Raw genomic sequence first — 15,833 nt, 5'->3', positions numbered from 1 at the left:
GAGCGTCGGCAGGGCCTCCAACGCCTCCTCCTCCTACCACCTGGCGGAGCGGAAGGCCGATTCGAAGCACCAAGCAAACGCGCTCCAGTCCCCGCCAGCGCAGAATTATTTTATAGTGGGCAGGCGGTGGCTGCGACTCTCGCCACTGCCTCCACCAGACGTAGCTGCACCAAGAGGCGGCGACAAAATGGCGGCCTCCCGCTGTTCAGTCGCGGCCGTGCCAAAGATGGCGGCGCCCTGCCCATGTCGGCGATGGCGGGAAGCCTTGCAGAGGCCGCAATGGCGGAAGGTTCGGGCCCTCCCGAAGTCTCCCCATCCAGCAGCCTGCCGCGTGGTTGACCGGGGGCCGTCGTGGTCCCACTCCGAGACTACGCCAACTGACCACGAACCTCTTCCAGATCCCCCTTATAGCCCCCTCACACGTCATCCTGTCTCCACCTTCCACCACGCCCTTTCCGAACCTTCCAGATTACGCCCTTCACTTCGCGCCCCTCCGGCTCCGCCCTTAGGCTCCGCTCCTGATCTTCCGGGCATCCGATTGGACCGGAGGTGGGCAGCGGACCTTCCCATACGCCCACATTACTGGGCCCTGCCCCCAATACTGCAGGCCGTCTGATTGGCCCAGAGCTGAGCAGCGAAACCTCACTTACGCTCGCATTACACTTCTATGCATGTTTTTGCACTCCAGCAGAGGTCCTGCCAATGACAAAATTCACGAACAAAAAAAAAGTGAACGTTTGGATTTGAACCAAGGACTCATTGATCTGCGGTCAAATGCTATTCCTCTGAGCTACATCCCCACAGAATACAATAAATTTTGATGCAATCTTAAATCTATTTTATAGCACATTTTCACAGCAAACAAATTCTCGACTTCACCAGACCACAACCACAATGAACAAGTCTTTTACAGAATATAATTGGACCACAGTCACATTATTTCATCTGATTTTCAAAATGGCATTCATTATATCAACATTTGGGAAAGTGAAATGTATTTTGAAACAAGTTGCAAAGAATTGTGTATGTAAGTTAGATGCTTTGGAAAAGTCTTCAAGTGACTTAAAATGCGTCAAGATTTTTTTTTTATCTCAAAGAAACTGAAGACATTCATGGGTGTTTTCTTTCAAATATACTTCTCTAGTAATGAAGGCAAAGCAACGTAGAAATATACGATGTATTCTTAAAGGTGGAGCGATTTCTCTTTCGTCAAATTGATATCCTCGTGCATGTCTTTGCACTATATAAATGGTTCTGCCAAAGATACATTTCACAAAAAAGACAAAAGGGGCGGTTGGATTTGAACTAAGGACCTCGATGATCTGCAGTCAAACACTCTACCTGAAAGCGACACCCCTATGGTATATACCAAATTCTGACGCGCACTTGAATTTCACACTTTGAGCACATTTTCCCAAAATTAAACTTTCGACTTCAACATTACACAACCACAATGAAAAAGGCTTTTGCATGAATATAATTCGGGCTCATTCCCATTATCTAATATAATTTTCAGAATGGGATTCAAAACATCATATTTGGGGAAAGTGAGATTCTTTTGTAAGATACGTTAAACAGTTTTGTGTGTTAAGTGTGATGGTTTGGACAAGTCTCTGCGTGACATAAATAAGCGTGAAGATTGTTTTTAATTAAAAGTCGAAAAGAAACTAAAGACAATTATGGAAGATAAAAAATAAACTTTTCGCATGATAACGTAAATGTGAAGCAAAAGAGGTGCAATTTCTCTTCTTTATTTAAACTGATACTTCTATGCATGTTTTTGCACTCCAGCAGAGGTCTTGCCAATGAAAAAATTCACGAACAAGAAAAGGGGGCGCTTGGATTTGAACCAAGGACCTCTTGATCTGCAGTCAAATGCTCTACCTCTGAGCTACACCCCCATGCACCACTACAAATTTTGATGTAATCTTGAATCAATTTTTTAGCTCATTTTCCCAGCAAACAAATTATCAACTTCACCAGTCCACAACCACCATGAACAAGTCTTTTAGAGTACATAATTACACTTGAATCTCACACTTTGAGTACATTTTCCCAAAATTAAACTTTCGACGTCGACATTACACAACCAAAATGAAAAAGGCTTTTGCGTGAATATAATTCGGCCTCATTCCCATTATCTGATATGGTTTTCAGAATGGGATTCAAAACATCATATTTGGGGAAATTGAGATTCTTTTGTAAGATAAGTTAAACAGTTTTGTGTGTTAAGTGTGATGGTTTGGACAAGTCTCAGCGTGACAAAAATAAGCGTGAAGATTGTTTTTAATAAAAAGTCGAAAAGAAACTAAAGACAATTATGGAAGATAAAAAATACACTTTTCGCATGATAACGTAAATGTCAAGCAAAAGAGGTGCAATTTCTCTTCTTTATTTAAACTGATACTTCTATGCATGTTTTTGCACTCCAGCAGAGGTCTTGCCAATGAAAAAATTCACGAACAAGAAAAGGGGGCGCTTGGATTTGAACCAAGGACCTCTTGATCTGCAGTCAAATGCTCTACCTCTGAGCTACACCCCCATGCAACACTACAAATTTTGATGTAATCTTGAATAAATTTTTTAGCTCATTTTCCCAGCAAACAAATGATCGACTTCACCGGTCCACAACCACCATGAACAAGTCTTTTAGAGGATATAATAACACTTGAATCTCACATTTGAGCACATTTTCCCAAAATTAAACTTTCGACTTCGACCTTACACAACCAAAATGAAAAAGGCATTTGCGTGAATATAATTCGGCCTCATTCCTATTATCTAATATGATTTTCAGAATGGGATTCAAAACATCATATTTGGGGAAAGTGAGATTCTTTTGTAAGATAAGTTAAACAGTTTTGTGTGTTAAGTGTGATGGTTTGGACAAGTCTCTGCGTGACATAAATAAGCGTGAAGATTGTTTTTATTAAAAGTCGAAAAGAAACTAAAGACAATTATGGAAGATAAAAAATGACCTTTTCGCATGATAACGTAAATGTCAAGCAAAAGAGGTGCAGTTTCTCTTCTTTATTTAAACTGATACTTCTATGCATGTGTAATAACAGCCATAGAGGGTTCACGTGGGGATTGGCTTGCCGGTCCTGCTTGTAGCCAATAAGGGTTGAGATAGGGACCATGGCCCATGCGTCATCACGACAGGTCATCAGGAGTGATTGGCCTAGCCATTCGGGGCCCCAGCCAATGGGGAGCCGGATGAGGGGCGTGGTCCCGGGATTGACAGGGAACCATTGAGAATGGTCAAAGCTGTCCATGTACGATTGGCTGGGGGAACCACGTGACGAAGGTATTAAGAGCGAGTGGAGGGGAACGATCGGGAGCAGACTGAAACTGACAAGAGCAGGGTCACGCGCGGACGGGGGCTGGGATTGCCACTTGCGCGGTGGGGACTTGGTGCGTGGTCTGTACTCTCTCCGTTGTCTGCCAGCAATGGAGAGTGAGTGAGCAAAGTGTATTGTGGAGTGAAAATAAAAGGACCGATTCCGAAGCCGTCTCTGGAAGGATAATTACACTGGTGTCAGAAGTAATTCTGCGACTGTTTGGACGATCGTCAAGATGTCTAAACACCTAAAAAAAAAGAACCTGCCCGTGCCTCTGTCGGAGGAAGATGAGCTGTTGGGAGCTACAGCCCTGGTGCCGCCGACTGATGACGCTCGCCTCGACGCCTCTCAGCGTCGACCGCGGGAAGATGCGACCACCGCAGGACCGAGAGACGAATGGCGGCTGATGGCGGAGCAGATTGAGTCGTTGCGCGCAATTCTGCTAAGCCTGGTGACCGCGGTGGCGTCCTCACCAGCCGTGGGTCGCCAGATCGCCGATCAGCTGGACGCCGCGGGACGGGGTCCTGCTACGGAAGCGGGACCCGCCATTGCTCCTGCCACGTGCGAGGACGCCGTCGTCTTGGGTGGGGCGGCTGCGCCGGAGTCGTCGGCCGCCATTTTGGGCGCGCCTGCTACCACGCGGCCGCCAGACGCCATTTTGTCTGCACCGAGCGGAGAGCGGGAACGGTGGCCGGACACGCCCGCGGCACGCGCCTGCCACCGCGGACATCGCCTTCCACAAATAATAGAATTTATCGCTGGGGGCGATTGGAGTGCTTTTACATGGCGCTTCGAGTCGGCTTTCAGATCTGTCAACTGGACGGAAGAAGAAGCGCTGGGAGCGCTACCTACGCTGCTCGATGATGTGTCTCTGGGAGTCTTCCGCTCCATTCCGGCGTCCAAGAAGAAGACACTGCAGGATGCGTTCACAGAGATGGCGGAATTTTACGACCCGCCGACATCGGCCACCAGAAAATGTATGTCGCGTCGCCGGGCACCGGAGGAATCGCCGTTGGCCTATCGGGGGCGTTGATGGCGATGGCCATGGCCGCCTACCCCGACGCAACGGCCGAGCATTTGGATCCACTCATCCTTTCCCGCATGCTGGAGTTGTCTCAGGAGCTCAACATCTCTCTACCAGTGTGCGGCCACGAACCGCTTTCATCGCGGTGGGTGGCGCGCTGCCTGGACGCTAAGTTTAATCTCAAGCGGTGGGACCAGATGGCGGCGTGGACGGGGAAACCCGAGATCGACGGGCCGCCTCTGGGGTGGTCTCCGCGACTGGTTGTCCACTGCTCCGACGACTCGGGCGACGACGACATGCTGGCTGCTGCTGTCCCGCGTAGGATTCCGGGCCGGCGGCTGCGCGACCAGCGGGACGACTACACGACCCGGCCGCGTGCGAGGGCCGGGTCGTCCGACCACCGGCCGACGTCGGCCGCGTGTTTTAAGTGCGGCAGACGGGGCCACTTCGCCCGTGACTAACGCTGCCGACCTCTGCTGTCGCCTCCTCCGCCAAGGGGACATCCATCTCCTCTACCTGCCGCGGAACTGCAACAACCTCGGGCGAGTCGGCACAAATCGGACACCCGGCAGGTCGTGTCACATCACTCATCCACTCGCACTCATTCTTACACTCCTAAGGCCAATTTTACTTCTCCTGCTCCATTGACACGCTCTGCTACACAGTGGAAGAAATTGGCTCGCAGGATTGTGGCTGCGGCGTCGGGCTCGTGGACGGTACATGGTACCATCGACGGCGTTGACGTCCGTATCTTGGTGGACACTGGCGCATCGGTTACCATCATTTCGGATGTAATTTTTCATTTGTTGTCCATTCCTGCGTCGAGAATACGCAAGGTTAATGATGCGTGTGTTGCCGCCAATGGGGGGAGCATGGGTATCTGCGGACAGGTGGATGTGAGCATCGCTATCGGAAATATTACCGCCGCAGGACCTGTGTTAATTTCTCGCTCGCTAGCTGTTCCATGCTTGTTGGGGACGGATTTCCTGCGCCGGATGCCATTGCGAATACGGGTCGACCAGGACTGTTTGGAAATGCCGGGGGGTCGTAGGATGGCGTTTCTGCCTTCCCTGCTGGCCAAGGCGCCTACAGGTAACGCAGTTACTGCTGTAGTTGCGGCTACGGTGGAAGTTCCATCGGGAGCGCAAATGCTCATTCCGCTACGTTACCGAAAACCGCTTCAAATGGGAAGGGGTGCGAAAGGCGTGCTATTATCCCCATCAAATTCCGTATTGAAATATTTTTCTTTGGCGGCGGCACAAACGATTGTGCGCCCAGGTCAGGCACCTTTCATACAGGTCCTGAATGGGGGACCTGATCGCGTTGTTGTTCCGGAGGGATCGGTGCTGGCTCACGCCACTACCGATTTCGCCTCTTGTGAAAAACCGCCGCGCGCTCGGATGCCTGCTGATGGGTCTCCGCATGATCGTTCACAAGAATGCTGGATCGCGGATTTATGCGGAGATAATTCTTCCTTGTCAAATGAACATAGGAACGCCTTGCGTTCGCTGTTGCTGCAGTACGCTGATGTGTTCAGCAGGAATGATTTGGACCTCGGACGCACATCGCTTTTGTCGCACCATATTGAAACCGGTGCATCGCCACCTGTCTGTATGCACCCTCACCGCATGAGCCCGGCGGAAAGGGAACACGTGCGTGGGGCGGTAGATGAATTGCTGGCAGCGGATATTATCTCGCCATCCAATAGTCCTTGGGGCGCGCCCGTCGTTTTGGTTAAGAAAAAAGATGGTGGTACGAGGTTTTGCGTTGATTTCCGCCGGTTGAACAAAATCTCGGTAGCGGACGCGTACCCCTTACCGAGGATGGATGACTCATTGGATGCTTTATCGGGTGCTAAATTCTTTTCCACCCTTGACCTGTCCTCGGGCTTCTGGCAGCTTCCCCTCGATGACGAGTCAAAACCCAAAACGGCATTCCGCACGCCGCAGGGCCTCTTTGAATTTAATCGGTTGCCGATGGGCCTGAACGCGGCTCCGGCCACGTTTCAGCGGCTCATGGAATTGGTGTTGGCGGGACTGCAGTGGGAAACGTGCCTCATATATCTAGACGATATAATTGTCTTTAGCCGCACGTTCGAGGAACATCTCCAACGCCTTGAAACAGTTTTTCAAAGAATGCGTGCGGCTGACCTTAAGTTTAAACCGAGGAAATGCCACCTCCTGCAACACTCCGTCCGTTACCTGGGTCATATTGTCAGTTCGGACGGCGTATCCACTGACCCTCTGAAAACGAAGTGTGTACGTGAGTGGCCCACACCCACTTCAGTGGGTGATGTTCGGCGGTTTATTGGATTCGCTTCTTATTATCGCCGCTTCGTTAAGAACTTTGCGACGTTGGCAAAACCATTACACGTTCTGACTGGCAAAAATCAAAGGTTTAAATGGGGGGCGGAGGAAGAAAGTTTCTTTATGGCACTTCGGGACCACCTCGCCACGGCGCCTACGTTAGATTACCCAGATTTTTCACAGCCATTCATCCTTGATACGGATGCTAGTGATATCGGCATTGGGGCCGTTTTGTCGCAACGTAAGGATGGGGTTGAGAGGGTGGTGGCGTATGGCAGCAGGGTTCTGTCCCCTGCGGAAACGCGATATTGCGTGACAAGGCGGGAACTTTTGGCAATTGTCCATTTTGTTTGATTGTACCGACCGTACCTGTATGGACGGAAATTCCTGGTCCGCACTGATCATGCGGCTTTGCAATATTCCCTCAAATTGGATCAGCCGTCAGGCCAATTGGCCCGGTGGTTGGAATCGTTACAGGAATTTTCCTTCGATATAACGTACTGAAAGGGAGCCCGTCATGCGAACGCTGATGCGCTCTCAAGGCTGCCGCCCGTTCCTCCGTGCACTTGCCTGACGGGCACGCACCGCTGCGCCGCACCGCCCACGTCGCCCTGCCCGGTTATGGGGGCGATAGCGAATGAGGACGACGCAGGGGCGAAAGCGAAAGAGGAGGACCAGCAGGTGTCGGTGGACACCGATGACACCTTACGGCTGCCGCACGCGGTCTGGTTGCGCGAGCAGGAGGCCGATGCCTCGCTGTCTCCACTACGTAAATTGGTTGGGAAACAGAAATCGCAATTGGCGGGCTGGAAGTGGCAGATGTTCCGGGTAAGTCGGGATTACTAATGTGTACCGACGGGGTGTCTGACCGACCACGCTTGGTGGTGCCTACTTCGCTTCGCTACGACCTGCTCCGTGCTCTGCACACTGATAAGTTGATGCACCTTGGCGTCCAAAAGACTGTGGTCGCGATGCAAAAGGATTTTTTCTGGGCCGGTATGGCGGCGGACATCAATGATTTTGTCCACTCGTGCCATGACTGTGCGAAAAGGAAGCCGCCTCGGAACCACTATGTACCACCGTTGCGTTCCATTGAAGTGTCCCGTATTAACGAATTAGTGGCTCTCGACATTCTGGGGCTGTTTCCCCCATCGGCTAGGGGCAATAAATACCTTCTGGTCGGGGTGGAATATTTTTCTCGATGGCCGATGGCCTGGCCTCTGCCCGACCAAACGGCAGCGTCCATCACCGACGCTTTCTTGAACGGGTATGTCATGAACAAGGGGGCACCTGAAATGCTGCTCAAAGATCAAGGCCGGGATTTCTCCTCTAAATTGCTTAGGGAAGTTTGTGACGCGCTAGGTACAAAGAAAGTTCGCACCTCCCCATACCATCCACAAACAGATGGTATGGTGGAACGATTCAACCGTACCCTTTCCGCTATGCTTTGTCACACGGTCAGTGAAAAGCAAACCGATTGGGACTTGCACATACCAGACGTCTTGGCGGCATACCGCATGGTTCCGCACACGTCCACGGGATACTCACCGTTTTTTTTGATGTATGGCCGTGAAAATGTTCCACCCATCGATGTGCAACTGGGTACGCCGAGTAAACAACCGTCCCGCTCCCTGCCTGACCACGTGCGTGACTCGCTTGAACGAGTAACAAAAGCGCGAGAGGCTGCCCGGTGTGCGACGGTCCGTGCTCAGGCAAGGAACGAACGGTACGCGCGTCGATCGCATACTCGCATGCCTTGGTCAGTGGGAGACCTGGCGTGGCTCCACTGCCCCCAGGTACCGGCGGGCACATCCCCTAAACTGCACAGGCCATGGCGGGGGCCTGTGACGCTCGTAGACGTTCGGAACTCACAAAGTATCCGCGTTCAATACGGCAAACGTTGGTGGTATGTTCATTCCTCGCGACTTAAACCCTATGTTGACGCGCGTGTCGGTCCTTCATCCCCAATAGCTGACCTGCCGGGTTCTGCTGGGCCGACTACGCCGCTTGACACGCCCGTTGATCCCAGGGGGGATTGTGTTGTGCCTCCTGCAGATGAACAGGTTCTGAGGGCTGAGGAAGCCCCCGCTGCCCCCCCTCCAACGGGGCCCGCCCTGGACGTGACCAAGCACCAACAACCGACTTCTTCTTCGAGCCTGCCACCTCCTGTCCATCCGGAAGCAAAGCGACCTTGCGCTGGGAGCGGAGAGGGTCCCGCGTCGCGTATGCAGTCGAAATCTCTTCCGTTTCGTTAACGTTTGATCGTTTCGCTGATTCCCTGTCGTTACCGCGCTGCAGGGGCGCCCTAATGTATGTTGTCTTTTTTTTTTATTATTATGGGTGACTGTTTTAAATGTTGTTAGGCGCGGGAACGCCGGTTCACCCTCAAATTGTTAAACGCACCTTGGTGCCCTAATAAGATGTTGCGGAATTGGTTCTTCACCCTTTTCCCAGCCGAGACAGCTAAATTTTTTTCACCGGGGGGGGGGTGATGTAATAACAGCCATAGAGGGTTCACGTGGGGATTGGCTTGCCGGTCCTGCTTGTAGCCAATAAGGGTTGAGATAGGGACCATGGCCCATGCGTCATCACGACAGGTCATCAGGAGTGATTGGCCTAGCCATTCGGGGCCCCAGCCAATGGGGAGCCGGATGAAGGGCGTGGTCCCGGGATTGACAGGGAACCATCGAGAATGGTCGAAGCTGTCCATGAACGATTGGCTGGGTGAACCACGTGACGAAGGTATTAAGAGCGAGTGGAGGAGAACGATCGAGAGCAGACTGAAACTAACAAGAGCAGGGTCACGCGCGGACGGGGGCTGGGGTTGCCAGGTGCGCGGTGGGGACTTAGTGCGTGGTCTGTCCTCTCTCCGTTGTCTGCCAGCAACGGAGAGTGAGTGAGCAAAGTGTATTGTGGAGTGGAAATAAAAGGACCGATTCCGAAGCCGTCTCCTGAAGGATTATTACACTTCTATGCATGTTTTTGCCCTCCAGCAGAGGTCTTGCCAATGAAAAAATTCACGAACAAGAAAAAGGGGCGCTTGCATTTGAACCAAGGACCTCTTGATCTGCAGTCAAATGCTCTACCTCTGAGCTACACCCCCCATGCAATACTACAAATGTTGATGTAATCTTGAATCAAATTTTTAGCTCATTTTCCCAGCAAACAAAGTATCGACTTCACCAGTCCACAACCACCATGAACAAGTCTTTTAGAGTACATAATTACACGTGAATCTCACACTTTGAGCACATTTTCCCAAAATTAAACTTTCGACTTCGACATTACACAACCAAAATGAAAAAGGCTTTTGCGTGAATATAATTCGGCCCAATTCCCATTATCTAATATGATTTTCAGAATGGGATTCAAAACATCATATTTGGGGAAAGTGAGATTCTTTTGTAAGATAAGTTAAACAGTTTTGTGTGTTAAGTGTGATGGTTTGGACAAGTCTCTGCGTGACATAAATAAGCGTGAAGATTGTTTTTTATTAAAAGTCGAAAAGAAACTAAAGACAATTATGGAAGATAAAAAATAAACTTTTCGCATGATAACGTAAATGTCAAGCAAAAGAGGTGCAATTCTCTTCTTTATTTAAACTGATACTTCTATGCATGTTTTTGCCCTCCAGCAGAGGTCTTGCCAATGAAAAAATGCACGAACAAGAAAAGGGTGCACTTGGATTTGAACCAAGGACCTCTTGATCTGCAGTCAAATGTTCTACCTCTGAGCTACACCCCCATGCAACACTACAAATTTTTATGTAATCTTGAATCAATTTTTTAGCTCATTTTCCCAGCAAACAACTTATCAACTTCACCAGTCCACAACCACCATGAACAAGTCTTTTAGAGTACATAATTACACTTGAATCTCACACTTTGAGCACATTTTCCCAAAATTAAACTTTCGACTTCGACATTACACAACCAAAATGAAAAAGACTTTGTGTGAATATAATTCGGCCTCATTCCTATTATCTAATATGATTTTCAGAATGGGATTCAAAACATCATATTTGGGGAAAGTGAGATTCTTTTGTAAGATAAGTTAAACAGTTTTCAGTGTTAAGTGTGATGGTTTGGACAAGTCTCCGCTTGACATAAAAAAGCGTGAAGATTGTTTTTAATTAAAAGTCGAAAAGAAACTAAAGACAATGTTGGAAGATAAAAAATAAACTTTTCGCATGATAACGTAAATGTCAAGCAAAAGAGGTGCAATTCTCTTCTTTATTTAAACTGATACTTCTATGCATGTTTTTGCCCTCCAGCAGAGGTCTTGCCAATGAAAAAATGCACGAACAAGAAAAGGGGGCGCTTGGATTTGAACCAAGGACCTCTTGATCGCAGTCAAATGTTCTACATCTGAGCTACACCACCATGCAATACAACAAATTTTGATGTAATCTTGAATCATTTTTTTAGCTCATTTTCCCAGCAAACAAATGATCGAAATCACCGGTCCACAACCACCATGATCAAGTCTTTTAGTGGATATAATTACACTTGAATCGCACACTTTGAGTACATTTTCCCAAAATTAAACTATCGACTTCGACATTACACAACCGAAATTAAAAAGGCTTTTGCGTGAATATAATTCGGCCTCATTCCCATTATCTAATGTGATTTTCAGAATGAGATTCAAAACATCATATTTGGGGAAAGTGAGATTTTTTTGTAAGATAAGTTAAACATGATAATTGGTTCTTTACCCTTCTATCTGTCAACAAAACTGACACCTTTTTACAAGAAGTCATGTTTGCATAGACCGCAATACCTGCAGTCATAATACAAACAAAAGAACATAACTCTGATAATGTGCACTGTCCTTAAAGTTGATTGATCCACACCCGAGACAGCTTTCCTTAGAGCCTAGTCTCATATGGGTTGGACCAGATGACGCCAAAAGGCGCACAACTCAAAGACAATGCACCATCAGAGTATGAGAGCTCTGGGCAAGCATCTACACTATGGGAACCTCATTTGCCAGTAAAAATATGATAATTGGTTCTTTACCCTTCTATCTGGCAACAAAACTGACACCTTTTACAAGGAGTCATGTTTGCATAGACCGCAATACCTGCAGTCATAATACAAACAAAAGAACATAACTCTGATAATGTGCACTGTCCTTAAAGTTGATTGATCCACACCCGAGACAGCTTTCCTTAGAGCCTAGTCTCATATGGGTTGGACCAGATGACGCCAAAAGGCGCACAACTCAAAGACAATGCACCATCAGAGTATGAGAGCTCGGTGCAAGCATCTACACTATGGGAACCTCATTTGCCAGTAAAAATATGATAATTGGTTCTTTACCCTTCTATCTGGCAACAAAACTGACACCTTTTTACAAGGAGTCATGTTTGCATAGACCGCAATACCTGCAGTCATAATACAAACAAAAGAACATAACTCTGATAATGTGCACTGTCCTTAAAGTTGATTGATCCACACCCGAGACAGCTTTCCTTAGAGCCTAGTCTCATATGGGTTGGACCAGATGACGCCAAAAGGCGCACAACTCAAAGACAATGCACCATCAGAGTATGAGAGCTCGGGGAAAGCATCTACACTATGGGAACCTCATTTGCCAGTAAAAATATGATAATTGGTTCTTTACCCTTCTATCTGGCAACAAAACTGACACCTTTTTACAAGGAGTCATGTTTGCATAGACCGCAATACCTGCAGTCATAATACAAACAAAAGAACATAACTCTGATAATGTGCACTGTCCTTAAAGTTGATTGATCCACACCCGAGACAGCTTTCCTTAGAGCCTAGTCTCATATGGGTTGGACCAGATGACGCCAAAAGGCGCACAACTCAAAGACAATGCACCATCAGAGTATGAGAGCTCGGGGCAAGCATCTACACTATGGGAACCTCATTTGCCAGTAAAAATATGATAATTGGTTCTTTACCCTTCTATCTGGCAACAAAACTGACACCTTTTTACAAGGAGTCATGTTTGCATAGACCGCAATACCTGCAGTCATAATACAAACAAAAGAACATAACTCTGCTAATGTGCACTGTCCTTAAAGTTGATTGATCCACACCCGAGACAGCTTTCCTTAGAGCCTAGTCTCATATGGGTTGGACCAGATGACGCCAAAAGGCGCACAACTCAAAGACAATGCACCATCAGAGTATGAGAGCTCGGGGCAAGCATCTACACTATGGGAACCTCATTTGCCAGTAAAAATATGATAATTGGTTCTTTACCCTTCTATCTGGCAACAAAACTGACACCTTTTTACAAGGAGTCATGTTTGCATAGACCGCAATACCTGCAGTCATAATACAAACAAAAGAACATAACTCTGATAATGTGCACTGTCCTTAAAGTTGATTGATCCACACCCGAGACAGCTTTCCTTAGAGCCTAGTCTCATATGGGTTGGACCAGATGACGCCAAAAGGCGCACAACTCAAAGACAATGCACCATCAGAGTATGAGAGCTCGGGGCAAGCATCTACACTATGGGAACCTCATTTGCAAGTAAAAATATGATAATTGGTTCTTTACCCTTCTATCTGGCAACAAAACTGACACCTTTTTACAAGGAGTCATGTTTGCATAGACCGCAATACCTGCAGTCATAATACAAACAAAAGAACATAACTCTGATAATGTGCACTGTCCTTAAAGTTGATTGATCCACACCCGAGACAGCTTTCCTTAGAGCCTAGTCTCATATGGGTTGGACCAGATGACGCCAAAAGGCGCACAACTCAAAGACAATGCACCATCAGAGTATGAGAGCTCGGGGAAAGCATCTACACTATGGGAACCTCATTTGCCAGTAAAAATATGACAATTGGTTCTTTACCCTTCTATCTGGCAACAAAACTGACACCTTTTTACAAGGAGTCATGTTTGCATAGACCGCAATACCTGCAGTCATAATACAAACAAAAGAACATAACTCTGCTAATGTGCACTGTCCTTAAAGTTGATTGATCCACACCCGAGACAGCTTTCCTTAGAGCCTAGTCTCATATGGGTTGGACCAGATGACGCCAAAAGGCGCACAACTCAAAGACAATGCACCATCAGAGTATGAGAGCTCGGGGCAAGCATCTACACTATGGGAACCTCATTTGCCAGTAAAAATATGATAATTGGTTCTTTACCCTTCTATCTGGCAACAAAACTGACACCTTTTTACCAGGAGTCATGTTTGCATAGACCGCAATACCTGCAGTCATAATACAAACAAAAGAACATAACTCTGATAATGTGCACTGTCCTTAAAGTTGATTGATCCACACCCGAGACAGCTTTCCTTAGAGCCTAGTCTCATATGGGTTGGACCAGATGACGCCAAAAGGCGCACAACTCAAAGACAATGCACCATCAGAGTATGAGAGCTCGGGGCAAGCATCTACACTATGGGAACCTCACATGACTCCTTGTAAAAAGGTGTCAGTTTTGTTGCCAGATAGAAGGGTAAAGAACCAATTATCATATTTTTACTGGCAAATGAGGTTCCCATAGTGTAGATGCTTGCCCCGAGCTCTCATACTCTGATGGTGCATTGTCTTTGAGTTGTGCGCCTTTTGGCGTCATCTGGTCCAACCCATATGAGACTAGGCTCTAAGGAAAGCTGTCTCGGGTGTGGATCAATCAACTTTAAGGGCAGTGCACATTATCAGAGTTATGTTCTTTTGTTTGTATTATGACTGCAGGTATTGCGGTCTATGCAAACATGACTCCTTGTAAAAAGGTGTCAGTTTTGTTGCCAGATAGAAGGGTAAAGAACCAATTATCATATTTTTACTGGCAAATGAGGTTCCCATAGTATAAGTTAAACAGTTTTGTGTGTTAAGTGTGATGGTTTGGACAAGTCTCTGCGTCACATGAATAAGCGTGAAGATTGTTTTTAATTAAAAGTCGAAAAGAAACGAAAGACAATTATGGAAGAAAAAAAAATAACTTTTCGCAAGATAACGTAAATGTCAAGCAAAAGAGGTGCAATTTCTCTTCTTTATTTAAACTGATACTTCTATGCATGTTTTTGCACTTAAGCAGAGGCCTTGCCAATGAAAAAATTCACGAACAAGAAAAGGGGGCGCTTGGATTTGAACCAAGGACCTCTTGATCTGCAGTCAAATGCTCTACCTCTGAGCTACACCCCCATGCAATACAACACATTTTGATGTAATCCTGAATCAATTTTTTAGCTCATTTTCCCAGCAAACAAATTATCAACTTCACCAGTCCACAACCACCATGAACAAGTCTTTTAGAGTACATAATTACACTTGAATTTCACACTTTGAGCACATTTTCCCAAAATAAAATTTCGACTTCGACATTACACAACCAAAATGAAAAAGGCTTTTGCGTGAATATAATTCGGCCTCATTCCCATTATCTAATATGATTTTCAGAATGGGATTCAAAACATCATATTTGGGGAAAGTGAGATTCTTTTGTAAGATACGTTAAACAGTTTTGTGTGTTAAGTGTGATGGTTTGGACAAGTCTCTGCGTGACGTAAATAAGCGTGAAGATTGTTTTTAATTAAAAGTCGAAAAAAAACTAAAGACAATTATGGAAGATAAAAAATAAACTTTTCGCATGATAACGTAAATGTGAAGCAAAAGAGGTGCAATTTCTCTTCTTTATTTAAACTGATACTTCTATGCATGTTTTTGCACTCCAGCAGAGGTCTTGCCAATGAAAAAATTCACGAACAAGAAAAGGGGGCGCTTGGATTTGAACCAAGGACCTCTTGATCTGCAGTCAAATGCTCTACCTCTGAGCTACACCCCCATGCAATACAACAAATTTTGATGTAATCTTGAATCAATTTTTTAGCTCATTTTCCCAGCAAACAAATTATCAACTTCACCAGTCCACAACCACCATGAACAAGTCTTTTAGAGTACATAATTACACTTGAATTTCACACTTTGAGCACATTTTCCCAAAATAAAATTTCGACTTCGACATTACACAACCAAAATGAAAAAGGCTTTTGCGTGAATATAATTCGGCCTCATTCCCATTATCTAATATGATTTTCAGAATGGGATTCAAAACATCATATTTGGGGAAAGTGAGATTCTTTTGTAAGATACGTTAAACAGTTTTGTGTGTTAAGTGTGATGGTTTGGACAAGTCTCTGCGTGACGTAAATAA

General features: G+C 46.7%; 6 non-coding genes across 6 annotated transcripts; all 6 read right to left on the bottom strand.

The window, feature by feature from the left end:
• Nucleotides 1–1,829: 1,829 nt before the first annotated feature.
• Nucleotides 1,830–1,901, bottom strand: TRNAC-GCA (transfer RNA cysteine (anticodon GCA)). The gene has a single exon. It is a non-coding gene; the product is annotated as a tRNA-Cys (tRNA).
• Nucleotides 1,902–2,470: 569 nt separating this feature from the next.
• Nucleotides 2,471–2,542, bottom strand: TRNAC-GCA (transfer RNA cysteine (anticodon GCA)). Its single transcript has one exon. It is a non-coding gene; the product is annotated as a tRNA-Cys (tRNA).
• Nucleotides 2,543–9,702: 7,160 nt separating this feature from the next.
• On the bottom strand, nucleotides 9,703–9,774 carry TRNAC-GCA (transfer RNA cysteine (anticodon GCA)). Its single transcript has one exon. It is a non-coding gene; the product is annotated as a tRNA-Cys (tRNA).
• Nucleotides 9,775–10,343: 569 nt separating this feature from the next.
• Nucleotides 10,344–10,415, bottom strand: TRNAC-GCA (transfer RNA cysteine (anticodon GCA)). Its single transcript has one exon. It is a non-coding gene; the product is annotated as a tRNA-Cys (tRNA).
• A 4,337-nt stretch (nucleotides 10,416–14,752) lies between these two features.
• Nucleotides 14,753–14,824, bottom strand: TRNAC-GCA (transfer RNA cysteine (anticodon GCA)). Its single transcript has one exon. It is a non-coding gene; the product is annotated as a tRNA-Cys (tRNA).
• A 568-nt stretch (nucleotides 14,825–15,392) lies between these two features.
• On the bottom strand, nucleotides 15,393–15,464 carry TRNAC-GCA (transfer RNA cysteine (anticodon GCA)). Its single transcript has one exon. It is a non-coding gene; the product is annotated as a tRNA-Cys (tRNA).
• Nucleotides 15,465–15,833: the final 369 nt, after the last annotated feature.

The sequence above is a fragment of the Lampetra planeri genome, chromosome 58 (genome assembly GCF_965212315.1).
Source record: "Lampetra planeri chromosome 58, kcLamPlan1.2.h2, whole genome shotgun sequence".
Classification (NCBI taxonomy): Eukaryota; Metazoa; Chordata; class Hyperoartia; order Petromyzontiformes; family Petromyzontidae; genus Lampetra; species Lampetra planeri.
This window is presented reverse-complemented; position numbering and strand designations above follow the sequence as displayed.